This window comes from Sturnira hondurensis, unplaced genomic scaffold, assembly GCF_014824575.4.
Source record: "Sturnira hondurensis isolate 20B ecotype Veracruz unplaced genomic scaffold, ASM1482457v3 Scaffold0004386, whole genome shotgun sequence".
NCBI classification, from domain to species: domain Eukaryota; kingdom Metazoa; phylum Chordata; class Mammalia; order Chiroptera; family Phyllostomidae; genus Sturnira; species Sturnira hondurensis.
In genome coordinates this window covers 90,841-99,284 of record NW_028077017.1, presented here as the reverse complement: position 1 = coordinate 99,284, position 8,444 = coordinate 90,841, and the positions used below count along the sequence as shown (strand labels likewise).

Genomic DNA, 8,444 nt, shown 5'->3' with positions numbered 1-8,444 from the left:
ACAGAGCAAGGGAAGGAGGAAGAGAGGAAGAAAAACTTGATGTGTGAGAGATATATCCATTGGTAGCCCCTAATACATCCCCAACTGGAGACCAGGCCCATAACACAGGCATGTGCCCTAATTGGGATTTGATCCTGTGACCTTTTGGTTTACAGGCAGGCACTCAGTCCACTGTACCACACCAGCTAGGCCTGTTAATGTATTGATAATTGCCATCCTGATACATATGTGCTGCTATTTCACTGTGGTCTCTCTCAATTTGCATTTCTGTGCTAATGAATGATGTTGAACATGTTTTCATAAGTCTATTGGCCATCTTTATGTACTGTTTAGAGAAATATCTGTTGAGATCTTCTGCTCATTCTTTCATCAGAAAGTTTGTTTTTTGGTGTGAAGTTTTGTGAATTCCTTGTATATTTTGCACATTTAGCATCATTGGTGGATAACTTCCTGTGTTCAGTAGATTGGGTTTTTTTTTGTTTCTTTGTTTTCTTGATGGTTTACTTTGCTATGCAAAAACTTATTTTGTTATAGTCTCACTTGTTTAACTTTTTTTCTTGTTTGCTATCCCTACCAAGATATATAAAAAAAAGTTTCTAAGAGCAATGGCAGAGTTTTTGAGTATTCTTTCTTTGTTTCATGGATTTAGGTCTTATATTTTAGTTTTTAATTCATTTTGAGTTTCTTTTGCTACGTGGCATAAGAAAATGGTTGAAGTATATTATTTTTTGTACTGGTTCAGTTATTCTTGTACCATTTACTAAAGAATCTGTCTCACCACATTCTGTATTCCTGTCTTTTTTATATTAATTAACCATATATCTTTGGCTGTTTTAAAAATTGTGTTAGTTGTTTTATCATGTTGTTCTGTAAAACCTCTTTATATATTCTGAATATGAAAGACTTATAAAATACAAGCTTTGTGTAAATTTACTATATTCCACAGGTTGTGATTTTGACCACCTGAGTATTTCCTTAAAAAAGTGCACGAGTTTTCATATTTGGTGTGATCCCATTTGTCTATATTTACTTTGTTTACTTGTTATAATGAAAAAGTAAAACAAATCCCTAATCTTTTCCATATATTTTTGTGCAGGGGCCATGCTAATTTCTCTGTATCGTTCCAATTTTAGTATATGTGTTGCCAAAGCGAGCACATTTTCCATATATTTTTATATGCTTGATATTGGTCCAACGTGCAGTTTCTGTGGTGTTTGATCAATTATTCATCTCTTCAGTATGCAATAGAGTGTATGCACCACTTATTGACATGGTTTTAGCACTCTGTTTCACACAAAACAGAAAAACATATTTCATATACATTGTTAAATGGCAAGATCTTTGAACACACTGTACCCTCCATCTCTCTAGAGTAGAAAGTGGGAATTGGGAGTTTCCTTATAATATTGTCATTGTGTGGCAATGGGGATTTGATCATTATGATGGCCAAAGGTAACCAACTGTTTGTTCCTTTTGATTGATCTTTTCTCATTGTACCATTCTTGGTCTTGCTTTGAACATTTGATGTTTTTGAAGTACTCAAAAATGTAATAATATAGCCCTGGCTGGTGCATTTTTGAGTGCTGGCCTGTGAACCAGAGGGTAGCTGGTTTGATTCCCAGTCAGGGCACATGCATGGGTTTTGGACGAGGTCCACAGCTGGGGGCGTGTGAGAGGCAGCCACGTATTGATGGTCCTCTCCTTTTTGTCCATGCTTTCCCCTCTCTAAAAATAAAGTAAATAAATAAACAATTTATTTTTTTTATTTTGTTATTTTTTAAAATATTTTATTTATTTATTTATCTTTAGAGGAGAAGGAGAGAGGGAGAGAAACATCAATGTATGGTTGCCTTTTGTGCGTCCCCTGCTGGTAGTTAGCCTGCAAGGAACCAGCCTGCAACCCAGGCATGTGCCCTGACTGGGAATCGAACCGCAATAGTCTGGTTCACAGGCCCGCGCTCAATCCACTGAGCTACGCCAGCCAGGGCTTAAATAAACAATTTAAAAAATGTAGTAATATGTTTAGTAATTGCTTAGCTGCAACATATAGTGACATGAGTCTCCTAATTGTGAACCTTTATTTTGTATCTTTCAGCTCTGACATCTGAAGACAACCAGACCTTGTTGCAAAAGCTAGGAATAGAAGATTTAGTCTCTAAAATAATACTGGTAATATATGAAAGGTGTACCTTTGATAGTGTAATGAAAGACTCGTGAGAAAGTATGTGACAAGAGAAAAAGATGTTAAAATGAACAGATCTTACCTGGAATAATTATTTATAATAAAATCCTTGTTATCTACAGAGGTGAAAAATAGTACACATCTGGGGAATCTCCCACTCAAATGTATTAAATGATCAAGTGAAAAACAGAAGGTAGCCCTGACCAGTGTGGCTCTCAATTGGTTGGGCGTTGTCTTGCAAAGCAAAAGGTCTGTAGTTCAATTCCTGGTCAGGGCACATAATTGGGTTGTGATTCAGTCACCAGATGGGGTACATATGTGAGGCAACCCATTGATGTTTCTCTCTCTTTCTCCTTTTCCTCTTTCTAAAAATAAATAAATAAATAAATCTTAAAAAAAATGGGGTAGTGAATAGATAGCAGAACAAAAGCCATGAATATGCTGTCTACAAGAGACCCACTTTAGATGAAAAGATACAAAGTGAAAATCAAAAGGTAAAAAGTTATTCAGCTCTACCTTTGGGCTTGAGAAGAACCTTCTCTGCAGAGAATTCGTTCTAGTGAGACATCTCATAGTGGACTGTGTATACATAATAGGCATGAAAATAACCACGCTAATAGTGAGCTGACCTATGTGGTAGAGGTAAATTTTAAGAGTCAACAACGTGTAGACAGTTTTTAGATACCCAGAAACTTGTTTTGGCAGGTCCTCAGGCAGGTCAGAGCAGGTCTGATCGATAACTCAGGGAAACACTTTTTGTTTGTTTGGTTTTTATTTATTTTTTAAAGTTTTTTTTTAAAAAAATTTCAAGATTTTATTTATTTATCTTTAGAGGGGAAGGGAAGGTGAGAGGGAGAGAAATATCAGTGTATGGTTGCCTCATGCTTCCCACACTGGGAACTGGCCTGCAACCCAGGCATGTGCCCTGACTGGGAATTGAACTGGGATCCTTTGGTTCGCAGGCCCATGCTTAATCCACTGAGCTACACCAGCCAGGGCTGTTTGTTTGTTTTTAAATGTGAACCATTTAATTGATGACTGATTACTTTCTCTTGGAAATTTGGAATTGCAATAAAGAAAAGTTTATGCCATTGTGAAAAAAGGTATTTCATTTGAATGGAAATTTTAAAATGCTGTAGTAGCCATACTCATGTCAAAAGAGAAAACTTAAAAGAGAGGCTACAAAAAGAAAGAAGGATATTTCATAATTACAAATGGATCAATTTCAGAAGAGGATATAACCCTTGAAACATTAATGCACCCAATGTAAGAGCATCTGAGTATAGACGGCAAATACTATTGAGCATAAAACGAGAGTTGGACCTTTTAAATTTGGATTTCTTGTTTTTGGTATGCATTGTCAGAATTACTCAAATATTAGGGATAGTAAACCCTTATAAGGTCTGTAACTTACATTATTTCCTCCCTTTTGATAGACTTTTTACTTATGTGATAGTGCCCTTTATTGCACAGACCACTAATTTTGATGAAGACCGATTTCTTTTACATCATCATCTCTCAGTTTTTTGAATTAGTATTATATCTAAAAATCTACTGGCAGATTCAAGGTCATGAACATTTAACCTTATGACTTTATCTAAGAATATCTATATGCTTACTTCTTACATTTAGCTCCCATATATTGATAGCTTCTATGTCTTGGCTAAATTGTAACCACTGTTATTTAAAATACCTACTGAATCTGCCCTGGCTGGTGTGGCTCGATGGGTCAAGAACCGGCCTATGAACCAAATGGTCACTGGTTTGTTTTCCAATCAGGTCACATGCTTGGATTGCAGGCCAGGTTGGGGTTGCACAATAAGCAACAGGTTTATGTTTCTCTCACACATTGGTGTTTGTCTCCCTCTCCCCCTCCTTTCCCCTCTACCTCTATACATACATACATACATACATACATAAAATCTTTAAAAATATAAAACACCTGTTGAGGGGGAGTGCTTAAATAACCACCAAGTTTTTGTCAGATATGCATGAATAAAAAATATTTTCTGTTAAAAAATACTAGGTACATAATTTTTTAAAAAAATTATATTGAATTGTGACAATAGTTAATAAAATTATATATACATTTCATTGGTATAATTATATTTTACAGCATCTGCATATTGTATTGTGTGTTCAACATCCAAAGTCAAGTGTCCTTCCAACAACATTTATCCTTCCTTTACCCTCTTGTCTCCCTTCCCACAACCCCCTTTTCTTCAGAAAATCACCATTANATACATACATACATACATACATAAAATCTTTAAAAATATAAAACACCTGTTGAGGGGGAGTGCTTAAATAACCACCAAGTTTTTGTCAGATATGCATGAATAAAAAATATTTTCTGTTAAAAAATACTAGGTACATAATTTTTTTAAAAAATTATATTGAATTGTGACAATAGTTAATAAAATTATATATACATTTCATTGGTATAATTATATATTACAGCATCTGCATATTGTATTGTGTGTTCAACATCCAAAGTCAAGTGTCCTTCCAACAACACTTATCCTTCCTTTACCCTCTTGTCTCCCTTCCCACAACCCCCTTTTCTTCAGAAAATCACCATTATGTTTTGTCAATGAGGGTTTTTTTTTTTTTGCCAAAGTACTTATGTACATGTTAAACCAAATTGTATAATAAAAGCTTGTTAACTTAAGCCCTGGCTGGTGTGGCTCGGATTGAATGCCAGCTTGTGAATCAAAGGGTTGCCGATTCAATTCCAAGCCAGGGCACAGAAGTTGGGTTGCGGGCCAGGTCCCCAGTAGGGGGTGCATGAGTGCAACCACACATTGATGTTTTTCTCCATCTTTCTCCTCCCCTTCCCTCTGTCTAAAAATAAATAAAATCTTAAAATTAAAATTAAAAAGGAGCATTATTTGTGCCAGACCCTGTACATTCAGCTGTGCTTGTTAACTTGATTCTATCAGTCAAAATAAAATGGAATGACAAAAATGTAAAAAAAAAACTTGTTAACTTAGATTTGAACTTCGAACTGTCCATTGTATTAAAAATTATTAATATTTTTGAGTCAGAAAGCTTCTGGGTTTTTCTTTAAATGCATTTATGAAGTCAGACAGAATATTTCTTTCATCAGTCTTCTTTTTTTTTAATTTTATTTATTTTTAGAGGGGAAGGGAAGGAGAGAGGGAGAGAAATATCAGTGTATGGTTGCCTCTGCCAGAAACACACAATGTACCGTGTGTCCCCTGCCAGGAACTGGCCTGCAACCCAGGTATGTGCCCTGACTGGGAATCGAACTGCGATCCTCTGGTTCGCAGACCCGAGCTCAATCCACTGAGCTACACCAGCCAGGGCTATTCATCAGTCTTCTTTTCCCTAAGTTTTTGGGCATTTGCACACATCAGTACATAGCTATGGCTATGTATATACTTTTCTTTAATCCTGGTTTCTGTAGAGCTGCAGGGACATTCAGATATGCCTCTAAAGAAACTGTACTGACCAGCCTTGGTGATAGTACAGAGCCTACTCCCCATCTCTAATGCAGGCCTGCATAGACACCCCTTCCCAGGTAGATCACCTCAAAGGAACCTCTTCCTGACTTCCATGCCACTGCCACATGCAGAGACATGTGATAAGGATGCTTATTGCCTTTTGTGAACAATAAAAGCAAAAAGCACTCGTTTTCAAATTATCAATAGAATCAATTATGCCAATCATTTTTAACGAGAAATATGCAAGTTAATCTCTTTGTTGTGGAGCTTTTGAAGATGCTCTTGGCAGGTATTGGTTCAACCATGTAATAAATATACATACTACAAAACTATCTAAAAAGTTATTTCCAATAGAGAGCATACATTTTCCTCAGAACTAATACAAGTTTTGAACTTTGAAAGTATTTTTACCCTAATATTTCAGTGAGCTTTTATTATTTTTAAATAAATACATAAATAATATATTGTATTTTTCTGTGTATAATGTCCACCCATGTTTTTGGCCCAAGTTTCAGGAAAATATCTTTTATTTTAATTTTTTTATTCAATTTTTATTTCCATTAGATCCTTGTTTTTTTTTGTATTATAAAGGAATTTTGCCACTTATTTTGAGCATATTATGATACAAGAAATTTTATGTAACATAATTACAAAACAGATACAAGGTATTTCAGATACCACCTATGTAATGGGCATCCTTATTTTCCCTCAAAAATTTGATCAAAACATGTGCATTATATGGGCAAAATTGAACCTTCAGAAGATAAATTGCTCTCGAGTTAAAATAGGAAACAACCCTTCCCCTGGCTCTCTATCCCAACTCCCAGGACTGAGCTCACTGCCCCTGAGCTCCGCTCACTGTACACAGTCTCACTATTTCTCTATAGATGAAACCTTCCAAAGGAAACACACTTCACAGATATTGACTAGCATGTATAACAACAAAAGTTATTGGGTAGAAAGAGAGAGAAACTTAATTGATATTTGGTAATTTAGTTTACTTTCCTTAGGTTTATATTGCAGACAATATACCTCCCTATTAAATGTTGCAAAATTAGTGATTCTTGAGGCAAAAACTAATCCAAGTGTTATCTTTAGGTTATACAAGGCTTATTCACACCTTACAGAACATTTTGATATAGGATACCAAAAAAGGAAAAGGTTACAATTTTAAAATAAAAAGTAAGCTTTGTAGTTACTGTCCCAAGGAACATATAATGAATTTGAAATTATATTTGGATACGATTGATTGAAGGATGTCCTGATATAAGGAAATTTCAAAGATGTTTAAAACTATTCCAAGTATGGTAGAGAACATTTAATGTACTTTACATCAAGTTTTAAAACCTTATTTCCTCTTTAAAAGCAATGCACATTGTCCTGAATAATTACATCTTCTTGTCTTTCTCACATCCCAGGTCTTGTCTCTATTAAGACAATGAATGAGCCTTGTTGAATCCTGGCCTCTCTGGTGAATGGGGAATAGAAAGGGAAACACTGCTGAGTTTCATTACATGATTGTTGTACCCAGGGACAGCTGTGTATTTCACATTCTACTTAATGGTTATACATATAATTGCAGTAGTTGTTCAATAAAACTTTCCGTGAATTCTAATTGCAGTAATGTTTCTGGATTCAACTCCCTTCCCACCTCCAGCGTCTTAGTTCCTACAGAGTTGTATCATCCTCACCAGCAGGAAGAGCTTGCAATCTTAGGCAAAAATAGCTGTTGACTTAAACCTTTTCAAAGGTAATTCAAAACAACTTACTTTCTAACACAATTGGCTCACTTAAATGTAAGCTTCGCCTTAAAACTGTTCAACATAGTGTCTTAAATTTGGCAAGAAGCAAAGCTTCTCCACTGACAAAAAGCACACAGGAACATTTATAAAAAATTTTTGTTGCCAAACTTCCGGCCAAGATGGAGGCGTAGGTGGAAACACTGTGCCCCCTCCCACAACTAAATTTAAAGACGGCTAAGTTTTAGAAACAAAAATGCAGCCAAAACAGTGAAAATTGAACTGTATGGCAGTCCAACAAAAACAAACCACTCAGCCAGACCTGTAAGAAGGGCGGAGTCAGCGGCGGAGTGGTGTTGGGCTGGAAAGACTGTTTGGTCCCACCCACCCAGGGGCGGAGGCGGAGGTGGTTGCTGGATCCCAGGCGTGGGGTGGCGTCGGGCAGACCCAGTGAGGGCGCAGGGCAGCTGGCTGACTGTGGTCACACATTCTCCTGCAGATAAACCAAGCAAAGGAGGAAACAGTGAGACAATGCTCAGGCTAGGGCCCCAGTAACAGGAATTAGAGCCTGAAAGCACCAACTTTCTCGGGGTCCAGGTGCCGGGAGAGGCTCCCAGGCTCACAGAGAGTTCGTTGGAGAGACCAACAGGGTCCTGGAGAGTACACTGGTCCACATGCCTGGGAACCAGCACCAGAGGGGCCCCATTTGCTTGTGAGAAGCTGCAGAGGGGACAGAAATCTGAGAGAGCACGGAGCGGAGTAAAGCACCATTTTTTTCCCTCTCTGACCCTGCCCCCACATATAGCGTCACAACCCAGTGACTGGGTCGTCCAGCTCTGGTGAACACCTAAGGCTCCACCCCTCAAACATAACAGGTGCCAACAGACCAAACTTTATGACTTGAGAACAGCTCAAAGCCCCAGAGCCTATAATTCTAAGTGACCAAGAGATAGCCAAACTTTCAGATGCATAGTTCAAAATACCGGTGATCAGGATGCTCACAGAATTGGTTGGTTTTAGCCACAAATTAGAGGAACATGTGAAGGCTAAACTGAT

The 8,444-nt window shown here is 37.2% G+C and overlaps 1 non-coding gene across 1 annotated transcript; it reads right to left on the bottom strand.

The window, feature by feature from the left end:
- Window positions 1–1,051: 1,051 nt before the first annotated feature.
- Window positions 1,052–1,157, bottom strand: LOC118986645 (U6 spliceosomal RNA). The gene has a single exon (XR_005066421.1). It is a non-coding gene; the product is annotated as a U6 spliceosomal RNA (small nuclear RNA).
- Window positions 1,158–8,444: the final 7,287 nt, after the last annotated feature.